At 43.4% G+C, this 13,408-nt stretch overlaps 1 protein-coding gene across 2 annotated transcripts in view; it reads right to left on the bottom strand.

Moving 5' to 3' along the window:
* Positions 1–13,062, bottom strand: part of LOC126544116 (prestin-like) — a 261,205-nt gene extending 248,143 nt beyond the window's left edge. For both annotated transcript variants that reach the window (XM_055062457.2, XM_050191342.3), the window contains exon 1: positions 12,173–13,062. The gene's annotated coding sequence lies outside the window, so the exon portion shown is untranslated. The remainder of the gene's footprint in view (positions 1–12,172) is intronic.
* Positions 13,063–13,408: the final 346 nt, after the last annotated feature.

Here is a 13,408-nt window from a genome sequence, read left to right as displayed (position 1 = left end):
ACGAAGAAATTCCGATGGCAGGTAATAAAGAAACTAAGCATAACCGACAAGCCCATTCTTCCTTTTTTCCTGTACGTAAAGGAAATTGCGTGACAGCCATTACATGCATCCTGTCCACGGTTTGTGTGCTTAGCCGCAAAATGGAACACGTCATTATATGATTAAGACGATTAGCTGCTCTTGCCGAAAAACTTTCTCCAAAATTTATATTTACTATAGCCCTCAAAATGTGCACAAGATGTGCGGCCCGAGTAGCATGAACACAAACACAAATAATACAAAGGAATATATATATATACTTTACAGTAGTAACGAAATAAATGACTTACGATGTACATAAATAATGAGAATAAATCTATTATTATAATTATTATTATTACCAATAATAATAATGAAAGTGCTCTTATTGTATGCTGTGTGGCGGACCATGGGTGTTTGGCATGTGTACTCTTTGTTCTTGCTTGTTGTTGTGTATGGGTCCACCGAGTTCTATGTGAAGTGTACGGAGGGCTTAGCGTCCAGACTTCCAGAAATCTCAGTCAATGTTCTTTCTTTATTATGTATTATATTCTTTTGTGTAATGCGATCATGTGCTATGTTATGTCGTGTTGTGTTATGTATGTCATATATTGCAAACCGCATCTTTATGGTATGTGCGCATTTTGTTCCTGTTTGTTGATGTATATGCATCTCTTTATCAATGTCATACCATTCCTCAGCTGCACAATTGCGAATACCACACAGTTGTTCCTCGGTACGTTAATAAATTTATTGTTATTATTATTATTATTATTATTATTATTATTATTATTATTCGGATTACGCCAAGATTTTCAGATATTCAGACTACTGGCGACTACAATTCTTCAATGTGACCTCTCGTCGTTTGAAGAATGGTGCAAAACGATGGTCTTAGCCTCAACGCTTCTGAAACCAAAATTATGATCTTTACTCGCAAAACCAAAAGCTATTCTCTTTACTTATTCTGTGGACTCTTTTTCGTTTAGTAGGGTCGCTTAGGTCAATGATCTAGGTGTGCTCTATGCTTCATTAAGTTTTTCATCTCATACTTAAGACAGAGCAATGCTACGCGTGATCTGCGCTCTCTAGGTTCTGTTGGCTGCCTCTCACGCGAATCCAAATCTCTCACTGCTTTCCTAGTGCTGTATCAGCCTTATATGTCTCTCCCAACTCGAATACGCATCGGCGTTGTGTAAGGGAATTTCTAAATCACACAGTGATAGACAACAAGAGTTGAGAAAAAGTTCGTAGCAATTTACTTCCATCGTTATATTGCGCTGCCATTGCTTAGTCTTGTAGCTCTTCCATTTTGCTTGCTCTGCTGTATCTTACCTGCCTACGTATACGCGCAGACCTCCATTTTTTGCATAAACTCCTTCACGGAAACCCGAACTTCGCTGAGCTACTTAATTATGTCACGCAACGGATTCCGCAGAAAGTGACAAGGCAGCACCGACCATTCTTCGTTTCTGTGTGTCACAGCATACATTCTGCTGTGCGTAGAATTGAAAATCTGCATAATACTAATTTCGCAGTTGTTGATACTCTTGATCAATCGTCGTTATTTTTTTCTTTTACCAGCTTCGTATTGTCGTATGCGAGTTTTTTACGGTATACGCAGGTGTTCTCTTTCACCATGTTTTTTAGCACATTTAGAGTCTGCGGGCAACTTTACGCAGACTGGACTCGAGGCCTTTCACCGAGTCAAAGATACTCGGACCGTGGCCACACCCGTCACTGGCTCGAAAAGGGATTCGCGCACTAGTGCGGTACTTGAAGTGCACGGGCTTAACAGACCGTTTATAGTGTCCTTGTGTATGGTGTCCCTCCTACACGTACTCACTGGTTACTCTCTCCCTTTCATCCTCTTTCTATTCCCCTTTCCCCACCCCCAGTGTAGGGTAGCAAACCGGATGCTGTTCTGGTTGACCTCCCTGCCTTTCCTACCCTTGTTTTCTCTCTCTCTTAGAGCTTTCCTGGCGGTATGTGTAATGTTTCAGCGGTTTCTACTGGCACACTTAATGTCCATGGTGGAGTTCCGTGCACATTTATTTTTCATGGATCGTTTCCCATTTCTTTATTCACTATATCTCACTTTATGGAACACACCAAGCTTAAAACATACACGTCTACACCGACTGGACCCATCCCTTCGACTTCGACCCCCATCTGGACTCTCTCGACTAGAAACAGCAGTACTTTGCCGACTGTGGCTTGGTGTCGCCTACACAAGATCCTTCGCCTTCCGAGTCGGTATGGACGACAGCGCGGCTTGCACACACTGCGGCGGCGAGGAGACCATCGAACACGTGCTCTACCACTGTCCTCAGTACAGCGCGCACCGGCTGTCACTAGCGACCACGTTGGCACGCCTTGACGACAGGCCACTTTCAGAACAGTCAGTTTTGGAATGCCGACGTGAACTGTCGTCGCAGCAAAAGTCGGTCAAGGCTTTGTTGACTTTTCTACGTGACAGTGGCCTATTAGAAAGACTATAGTGACCCCATTTCATCCCTTTTCATATTTTTTTTCTCACGCTTTTATTTTTGTCACGCTCTTCTTTCCGTCTTTACTTCCCCTTTCCCTTCCCCTAGTGCAGGGTAGCAAACCGGAGGTTTTAGGTCTGGTTAACCTCCCTGCCTTTCTCTCATTTGCATATCTTATCTTTAGCTGTACAGTTTCATTTTATTTTCATTGCACTTTTCCACTAATTTCCTGTTCATTTTCGGTTTACATTACTTACCTTTCTCAATAGCTAACAGTTTGTTTTAGTGACTTTCCATGTCCTTTGTTGTGTGCGAAATCATGCCCAAATGACTTTTTATTGAAGGCATTCTTTTGTTTTCCCTTTGTATTAGTTTTTTTTAAAGCTGTACATTATATTTTAGTTTGAATGCTTGTGCGCCAGTATTAAAATAAAACTTCATGTTTTTTTGTGGGAACATAATCTAAAGGCTGGATTGATTCACTTACATTTAGGGACTCATGCACTATTGGTTTCTTTCTACGTTCTTATATTGTGAATTCACCTTGGATTTTGCTGGTTGCAAATTGCTCCTTTTCGTAATTGCCATCTTTTATTTCATATTTAGTTGCGGTATTTACTTGTATCTTTTTGGGGTTCTTTTACCGTGCGCCGGCACTCAGACCTGAGGGTTGTGCCTGGGCGCGATAAAGAAACATGATTGATCAATTGATTAATAATCATTATTCTACATAAATAAAAAGTGGTAAATGATTGATTATTATTATTCTTACTACTATTACGCAATAGGGGCAGAGAGAGAGATTGATAAACGGGATGAGAAATGCAATAGTGGTAAATTATCACAAACTTTTATAGACCAGTTCGTCTTAAGCACAAACAAACAAATCAGCGAGCTTTTGGCAATCGATTTGGATCACGCGCCTATCACAACCTGACGGTTCGGAACAAGATGCGCTGTTCTCGCCGTGATAAACAGTTTTTACACATGTCTTGGTGAAAACAGTCTGTGTTTCCACTGATAGTCGGGAGATATAAGACAAGCTCTATTGGTGCTAAGATGCAAATACTTGCTAATACACGCTGATAACTGCCTCTCATTTAGCAGCGGGCCATAGCGAATGAAAATAAATTTGCGGACAGCGAGTGTATCGAGATTACACGATTAATGGTGTTTACAAGACGACTGGAGGCCGTGCCCATCTGTGCGATGAACGAGAGATCTCACGACGTCCGCAAAACACGTTACTCTGGGTGTATCTCTCTTAGGTCTACTGAGAAACCCGTAGTGGCGGTCAGAAATTTTCGCAAGCCAACGGGATTACGACCAGGCCAGACATAAGGCCGCATGACGTCATTACAAGCACTGGCATTGGTCCTTATCCAACAACGAGGTGGTGGCGCGGCCGTCTTATTTATTGTAGAGAAATAGATCAGAAATATCATCCGATTTCTCCGGTATTCCACCGACTCTGGGCTCATTTACTGCACCAGGCTATCGCAGTAGCCACAGCAATTGTTGTTGTCGTTGTTGTTTTTCATTAAGATGCTATTGCTGCTAATTCTCTGGCGCGCATACCGACAGATGGAGTAAACAAACTGACACAACAAGAAAAAAAATGGAACTAACAAATAAACGAGAGAATGTTAGGAGAAACAATTAAGACGGCATTGACAGCGGTGGCTTAATAATAAGGACGGCTGGATAACGCACACAGAAAGTCTAATTCTGAGCTTTTACCTTCTTTGCAGTATAAAAAAAGCGTTCCACAAACTGCAGTAGAGGACGGAAATAGTTTTCCAGAACAGAAAGACAATTAAACAGAATAAAAAGGAATATTCAAGTTAAGTGTAGTCAGCAGTACGAACACAATTATGATTTGCAGTGAACCACCGTGCCTGGTATTACATGTCCGGCGCCTGGCAACCAAAGCGGCGACCTATATAATGAACTAAATTTAACGGCATGTACCAACATTAGTCCAGGATTCCTAAAGCGTTTGTTGAATCCTGCGTTCGCAGCGAAATAACATGTGAGCTGAAATGTAGGGACTCTTGTCACCTGCAGAAAAACTTAAAAGTTACATTAAAGGCAAATATAAAGTCAAGCTAACGCGAGAAATTAACGCTCGAGAACGCCTAAGGCATCTACATTATCGCGAACGGAGCTCCATTAATGTTTAAATTACGGTACAGGCCGGGCACCATTTGAGACTTCTCCGGGACATTCTAGCACAAGCCCTATGATGTCGGCACTCCTCATTACATATGTAATTCTGCTAGTAGTACTCAACCGGTAGGAATAAAACGATCACTGCATTGCGTTATGATATGCAAGAAAATGTCACTTGTTGAGTTTTACTCCATATTTACAAAAAAGAAAGGACTCATTGACGTTAACTTTGACAACGATGCGGACGGTCAAAATGTTTCGTTTTTGCCCAAGTGTGTGTCGCGCGCGCTTTTGAGTTTCAGCACTTTCGTTATCGCGTAGTGGTCCGCAGATTTTCTTGACTGGCAAAATTCAGACAAGTGCGAGTAGCACATAATGTCACGTCCGTGTGATGTCGCGGGATGCCTGAGCGGTCCACTCCACTTAACCAGAGCAGCTGCAGCGGCGAATCCAAAGCTCTTTCATGGCTCCGTTTCTCCACAGCTGCGTGTTTGCGGGTTGCGCAAAAAAAAAAAAAAGAAAAAAAGAAAGCGTCTTGCTCACAACGGGCCCCGTTTTACACACTGGCAGCAGTAGAGGACACGATGGTGTATGCAACGTCATCATTCCAACCTCGGGACCGGGTGATTCGAATTGTGCTAAAGGTATACGTACCTTTCAAGCGTATTTTCTCTTAAACTAAGTCTTTTGTTGGCACGAAACAAGCACTGAGGATCCTTGGATGGGCATTTTTAACAGTTCACATTGGCCTAATATTTGTCTTTAATCTCCCTTTTAGTTTGATCCTCAGGAATCGTTACTTTCAGGCGTTATCATGCTTATTTTTATCCCGGTTCATACTGCTGGATAACTTTTTATAGATGCGTTTTGTCTGTGTATTTGCAGCGCTAGTAATGTGTAGTGATGCTGTGATTAAAGAGTCTTCTTTTTAAAATAAATTATGGGTTTTTACGTGATAAAACCACGATCTGATTATGAGGCTCGCCGAAGTGGGGACTCCGGAAATTTGGACCACCTGGGGATCTTTATATAGCGTGCACCTAAATCCAAGTACACGGGTGTTTTCGCATTTCGCCCCCATAGATATACGGCCTCCGTGACCGGGATTTGATTCCGCGACCTTGTGCTTAGCAGTCCAACACCATAGCCACTAAGCAACCACGGCGGGTGATTTTCTTTCAGCCAAGCATGACACTGTCGCATGGATTTACGTCCACTACGAGCGCATATGCTTCTACAGACTGGGACATTGCGGTGCAGGTTACGCATTCCAACAGTATTAGGAAAAAAGTTTGAATACGACTGGCCCGTAAGAATGACTCCTGGACGCTCTGAAAAACCATTGGCATGGTAATAAGCACTGTACAATTCGCCACTTCTTGGAAGGTTTGAGTAATTCAACTCTGTGTATCGACTGCCTATGCTCGTCGCGCAGAAAGGTTTCCTACGTGCAAGAGATTCATTATGCCATAAACACCGTACTCTGACGAAGTACAGAATCAGCGCTGCGCTTACCGCGTTACCCTGTTGCTCAGTCAGTCATAGCATCCTCATATCAGATTTGATTGAATTAACATCTTCCGCATCACTGATGAGCGTTTATTGTCTGCAATTATGGCGTCCTTCTCGAAACATATCAGTTAACCGGATGTTTTGTCTTGCAAGCCAGTCTTTCCTGCGCGTTACAAAATTGCTGCGTTTCAATCTTAGCAGTAGGCTCTCAAATGCGCTGTTCGAAATGTCAAGCCCCGACTTGAGCAGCGCCACTCAGGTATGTGTGGCGAGAGAGAGAAATAACACCCGAATTGCTGCTTTCCGTGAAATGACAATGTGTTTCGAATAGGGTGACAGTCCTCTTGGGCAGTGCAGGACAGTTCCGGATCTTTCGGGAGTCCCGAATAAACCCTGTCAGAAAGGGAATTTGTCTCGGATTCCGGACGCTTGCTTGGCCTTACAAAATTCGTTGTTGCACCTTCTCAGCATCACTTATAGCCCACTTCCACTGGATCAATCAATCAATCAATCAATCAATCAATCAATCAATCAATCAATCAATCAATCAATCAATCAATCCTTGTATGTTGATCAAAACAGTGGTCAAGGGCAGTAAAACAGAAAGCCAGCCTCAGAGCTGCGCAAAACACTTTAAGGCTTCGCGGGCAACAACTCCGTGAAATAAGTGCTGCAGGAGACTTTGGCTAACCGTTAAAAAAAAATATGCGCGAAGAGCTCACAGGCTTGCCGGGCATCGCTGCCAGCTGTACATCGTCCGAAGGGCACCGCTCATTGTAGCGCGGTCACTGTTGCCAACGCTTTGTTCCGGCCACCCGCCAAAACACGTTCGTTGAACCGCTCCAAGGCAACCGCGCTTACGGGAGGCGGCGAGACGCCGCGTGTCGTTAACACCATTACCGGACAATGGAGCGTCGTTTCTTCGAATGCGCTTCTTCCCGCCCGGTGACGCAAGAAAAAAGGATTGCGTTCTCGCCGTAAGCAGGCAAATCGTTTTCTTTTACAACACCCGCCAACGAGGTGATTGTACGCTGTGATGCGCTCGCTGAAGAGCGGCAAGTTAAATGATTGGGCAAGGAGACACATAACAAAAAAAGGAAACGTGAAAGCGTTCGTGATGTAACAGGCATTGGATCGTGGCATGTCCGTCACGATGCGGGTTGAGAAAAAAAAGATAAGAAGTTACATTCTATCAAAGCAGCACGCAGCACGAGCTAGTACGGCTCATGGCAAGCTGTAGTTTTCGCTGTTGCATCGCGGACAACTTGTCTTGGCGCCAAGGTTGAGAGCTTCGGGGAGCAGGAGCTGCGAAATTTGCAGTGTAAATGATTGTGCTAGCAAAACACACGCCTACTTGCTCTCACCAAGATTGTTCTTGATTTTGAAACCTTATGGTCAACGACCTCTACGGTGCGTATTTAATCAGTGACGTGTCATCCGTCTTTTTGTTGTGGTCACTAGATATGAAGTCCAACTATAATTTTTCCCGAGCATTTTGAATGTTTCTTAAGTACATTGAAGCCATGCTACTACGGAAACGTGCTTATAGAAATTACAAGCTTTCGCTGCACACAGTATTTGACAGCGTTGTACAAAGCTTTACATTTGCTCACGTAATAGTAACAAATGTCGTTCGTACGGTTATTACCTCTATGCGCATGGCAGTCTTTGCTTTTCTTCAGTATCGTGGTTCCTGGCATAAAAAAGTGAGGTTAAAATTGATGCATGTATGCGCATACAAGACCTTTTTATTATTACAGCAAAACCAAGATGTCCTCAATCCTGGCGTTACTTCAAAATTTTGTAGCTTATTAAAGTTACAGATTCACCGATGGACCAAGTAACCAAGCCGAAACCTGCACATGGAATGTTCAAACTGACGTTGTTGCAGTGATTTGGACCAGTGTTCTCCATTTAATCCATCGAAGCCCCATCTTCTGCGACTCACAGCTCCAACGTCTCCTGTCACATGTCGGCCACTGCAGCGCGGACTCAAGCCCACAATTTGATAGGCAGCGCTAAAGCCCAAAAATGCTGACCCATTGCGCCATGTTTGTAATGATCTTCGCTTGAAAAATTTATGACCCTCGCGGAGAACTCTGCCATTACGTCGTTTCGAATGAAGAATAACGTTTTGCATTCGGTTTTGGCAGGATATTTTTGGGGTGCCTTGAAGCCTTTCACGAGAAGTGGGTAATTGTGAATGCCTAAGTTGACTCCCAGCAAAGTGTAAAGCTGTGTCGACGCTGTTGAATGTTGAACAGAGTGAAGGGATGTCGATGACAACCTCTGTATAAACTACTTCTAATGTTTAGTTTGAAAATACGGCACCTATTCGCTTGAAGCTTGTAAGAAATAACTGAGCAACCATGAATGTCGCTTTCCCAATCACATGCCATCTTGAACTGAAGAAATGGAGGTTGACATGAACAGCTTGCTTTGGACCGATGGAAGAAGCGTGCACAAAACATAATTCTTAGTTTGTCCTGCAGTAAATGTAATGCATGTGACTTCGCTTCCGCATAAGAAAAGGGTCATCGTCTGTTTTATATTTACCTTAAGAACACATGCGAATAATTTCATACCCGACAGATCGAAAACAAATCTAGCAAACGGCAGCAATAATTTGCAAGATGAGTGATAAAAGAAAGAGAGTTTTGACCAATTTGTACCCACAAAATATTTATGCGTTAAAAGTGCATGGTGGCTGCGCTTCATAATCGTGACATAAGGACAAGGTACATGGACGTTTTTTGCTCGTTAGTATTCGACTACTAGTAAATTTATAATTGCTGCGGAAGTGAACAAGGCAGGACTAAAGAGAAAGGCCGAGAACCAGCAGATTCCTAAATATAAAGAGATTACAGCTAGTTTCATGTTCTCCTAGGTGTCTTTTCAGTGTTGTATTGCGATCGAATATAATCTAGACTGTTTTTCATTGCTCAGACTGTAGTTATATGCTCTTGTTTTATACCCGGTTTACAAGTTCGTTTTTTTTAAACAAAGCTCTCTTTGCCCAAGTGATTGTTTTATTGCTGAGTTCTGTTCAATCAAACTGCGTAGTAAGACCTTCACCGAGTGTACGTACAGGGTCAGTTTGAAAGATCACGCAGTCTGGCACACATTACGATATTGAGAAGGATACTGTTCCTTCCACTATGACGTCGTGCAAGTGTGTACATAAAGAGTTATCGCATGATTAGTATCCGGGAAACATGCTTTCCCCAATTGGTCAATTGGAATATTGAGTTCAGTAATCTCGTATAACAATTATAACCACTTCAATTTCAACTTTACACGATAACATTTAATGCAAAGCGGTTTGCAATGATTGCCATAAGAATACGCATGGCAATTGGTGTTGACGTAGACAATTTAAATGCTGGCCGAAATTCAGTCGGATATCGCGTTGGCCCAGCGATTTGGTTGTTCACATTTTTGCCTTTTCTATTGTGTTTGTCCGGGTGAGCTTAAACATGGGATGCATTTAAATTTTTTCCTAAGAACGTGGTGTTTTGCTCTCATAGACAAAATATAGGTTTGACGTTTGCGGTCACTAATCAGACATATATGCCCATATACATTAGCCTCCTTCAATGGCCACACAAGACTCCAAAACTACAAACTTCCACTGCGGAAGCCTCAAGAAAAAACCTTTCAGCAAGGTTGTGCACTGAAAACAATCGCAATAACAGCAAGGTCGCATGATAATTGTGTTCGAAATTTGAGGATATGTGGGTACTAATAATTTAAAACTGTGAGATATGTTAAAAATATATTAACTTTAGGTTAATAAAGAGAAGACACTGAGAACCTAGTCATCATTTGCACTAGACTTCATTCGGAAATAACTTAATTAAGCGTGTATTTTCGCATTTATAGTAATTTTGTCCCATCAGTACAAGCGACTGAAGAGAGCGCAGGGTGTAATAATGAATTTTGATGGTAGAACAATGCTACGGACAAAACATGGCAGAAGGCAGCGAGGAAAAAACAACATGCACTGAACTAAACTTGTTTTTTTTTTATTGGAAAAATATTAGGGTAGTTAACCACATTCCATGGCAAAATTATATCGGAATAACCCGCGCTTCGTTCTCCATCCTTATTTTTAAAGAAAGAAGAAAAAGCGAGCTCTGGTACAATAAGGCGGAAATTGAATTTTACGGATATTTCTATTAACTCATCTTTTTTTCAAACCTACTTGACTTCTTTGTATTCCTGATCGCAGAAGCCTCAGACAGAAGCCCCAACGTTCGCCAAAAATGTTGCACTTACAGGCGATGCCTATGTGCTACTAAGAAAGAAACTTTGATCTGCTACAGCATAGACGCGTAACATCTTGCCGGGCAGTTCACATGGCTGCTGTTGAAGATGGCTATTGCGTTCCCAAGACATGTTTCCGCAAATATATCGTAGTGTAGCTGACAAATTATTGGTCGAGAGATGAGTACTTCAATCGCACCACGACCACCATTTGCCGCGTAGCCATTTCCACTTTTTCAAATCTCAAAAGAAGTGACGTCAATAACCTTGAATATTTGCTTGTCATGATAATCACAAAGCTAGCTTGGCGTGAGATATTTAGCCTGCCCCGGTATGAATGGTACAGATTGTACAAGCACTTTAACTTGTATGCACTTGTGCCATTGCAGAAGCCCTTTAAAAGAGGTCGTTGTAAAGACGATGACACATTTGCTGCTCAACTTTGTTAATTTCTTAGGATTTAAAACTACGTAAAAGAATTACCACACTGTGCCAAGACTTCTTTTAGCAGAAATACTCAATGACCTCAGTCTGGCACGCTGATGCGACACATTTTATTCGACAGATTACGAATTGGCACGAAAATGTCCCACTGTTTCTCTTGAATATCACATGATCGCTGATTTCATGAGGATCACGAAAATACGTTGCTGTTACCAGTCCTTACTTTCCCCGTAAGAAAAGAAGCCGAGCACGTTGTACATCTAGTGCGACCAGGAACATCGCGGAGAGAAATCCATATTGCCTTCACGACACATACGCGTTGAGCATGTACAATCACGTAGCTCCGCCTAATAACATCGTTCTCTTGTAGCTATCTTTTGGCCGAATTGACGAATCAATTCACACAGAGAAATAAGTATTAACAAAATAGAGCTATATTCACTCTGAAAAGCCAGATATAATTTCGGACCAAATTCCAAACCACGCATACCCAACCACCCTTCTGCCTCCAATGTTGCTGATACCTTGCTTTTCCTTCTTTACCAAGTTATTCCTTCGAATTTCGAGAACGGCAGCCCACAAACCAATGTAATAAGAAACGCATCGACAGCGCATATCTTTTATTTCAGCTCTTCTCAGACAGAAAATTTAAAAGCGCGAAACAATAACAGGAGATCGACCCACGCAAGAGGCAAGGCAAGCTTTCTGGTAGAAAATTCGCTTTGGTACATAGGGTTCGCCGCCAGCGTTTTCCGGTAAACGTTACGGTTGTATAAGCTGCAGTTGCCGAGAAGCATGAAAAACAGTCAGGCGTCCTTGAATGCTATCGCGTTCCACTATTAAGGACGAAGCTTAAGCGTCCTCAAAATTTTCTGTGGCGTTGTGTTCTTTACACGTGCAAACAAATTATGACAAGTTTTGTCGGTTTTTGTGTTTTGTACTACTGGAGAAATTGTGAACTCGCAGGAATCTAAAGGCAACATTCAAACAAACAAGCAAGCAACGTCCCTTATGAAGTGAAGTAATGAAAAATATAATGAAAATAATATAATGAAAAAGCCAAACGTCAAGATGCAGCAGCTCTTGCTCTGCAATGTTCAAGTATATTGCAGAAAAGTGAAATTAAGGCCAGTGTATTTCACGGAAACCATAAGGTTCTTTCTAGAAGAAAGAGCGTCTGCAGAAGAAGCAAGTACGAGAAAATAGCTCAGACGATGGGGATGGATAATCCAAATGACGAAGGGACAATTTAATAAATGTATCTCGATTACCTGAATATGAAACACTGGCACCGTTGAAATGAGGAGAGAAACCAGCCGATGATGGTACGACCAGACGGCGAGGACGGCTGTAGGACACCACCGGTAGAAAACGATCACAGGTCCGTTTGTCCCACACAAGTCCACTACTGGCACATATAACTCTTCACTCCCGATTAGCACGGTCCGAAGGCGCAGGTGAAGTGCTGCACCGTTGATTCAAGCTCCTCGTAGATCACAAACGCTGTCCCGTCAGCAAAGATGCACAAGTGCAAAAACCGCAGAAAAACAGGTGTCGGGAATGTCGGGCCAGTCAGGTCTTTTCAGCCAAGCGGTGCGCGACCACAGTTCGTCTTAATCACCGAGTCGACGACGATCTGAGTATATCGGCGCTAGCGACGTGCAAGGAGGATGCTTATAACTTCCCGTTCACAAGAAAGGGAAAGGGCTGCCCGAAAAAAAAAAAAAAAGAAAAAGGGAAAAGCTGTTTTCGAACGAACCGATTGGGGCGCGCGCGAAACTGAAACTGAGCGCGCCGTGTCCGAGATCGGCCGCTTTCGCTTGAGACACGTCCGTCGACGTCTGGAAGTCAGACGAAGCAGACGACGAAGCGGCAGCAAAGTCAACCTCCTCGCCTGCACAGCCTCGGGCGGTAAACGGAGAGTTACGAGGGAGAGTTGCATCCTCGCCTTCTCCGTTGTCTGGCCGAATCCTATGCAGGAGCGAGTGAAGGTGGTTTACGGAGAGGGTTGGAAAGTGTTGAGAGGGAGAAAATGTCCCGTTCTCGCTTTCAACCCACCGCCGTACGTAGGGGCGTCAGCTGTGCTTGTTTGTGCGTTGAATGCTGCTCGTGGCCTTCTGTTCTGCTCCTGCTCTTCTTGCTCAGCCGTGATCTCCGCGCCGGTGCCTCTCTCTCGTTCTCTCTCTCTCTCTCTCTTTCTCCTTCCTGGAACGTTTTTGCACGTGTTGCGCGTGTACCGCTACGCGTTCTTGTGAGTGTCAGCTGGCCTCCGCGATCTCGTCGGCCGCAGGAATCGCCGCAGTTCACCGATGATTGGAGGACAACGCGGTACTCGCAGCCTACGCCGCGCGACGATAGAGTTGGCGTAAGGTCAGCGTTCTCACCGCACCGCGGTCGGAATTGTCATCGTTCGCGTGATGAATGGATTTAGGTTTGCACGACGCGCAGTTGTAACAGTTCTGTTGTACTTGACGTCAGAGTTAATACAGACACAACTCTAATCGACG

Source organism: Dermacentor andersoni, chromosome 10 (genome assembly GCF_023375885.2).
Source record: "Dermacentor andersoni chromosome 10, qqDerAnde1_hic_scaffold, whole genome shotgun sequence".
NCBI lineage: Eukaryota > Metazoa > Arthropoda > Arachnida > Ixodida > Ixodidae > Dermacentor > Dermacentor andersoni.
The sequence above is the reverse complement of the archived record's forward strand: the minus strand, read 5'-3'. Positions and strand labels throughout refer to the sequence as shown.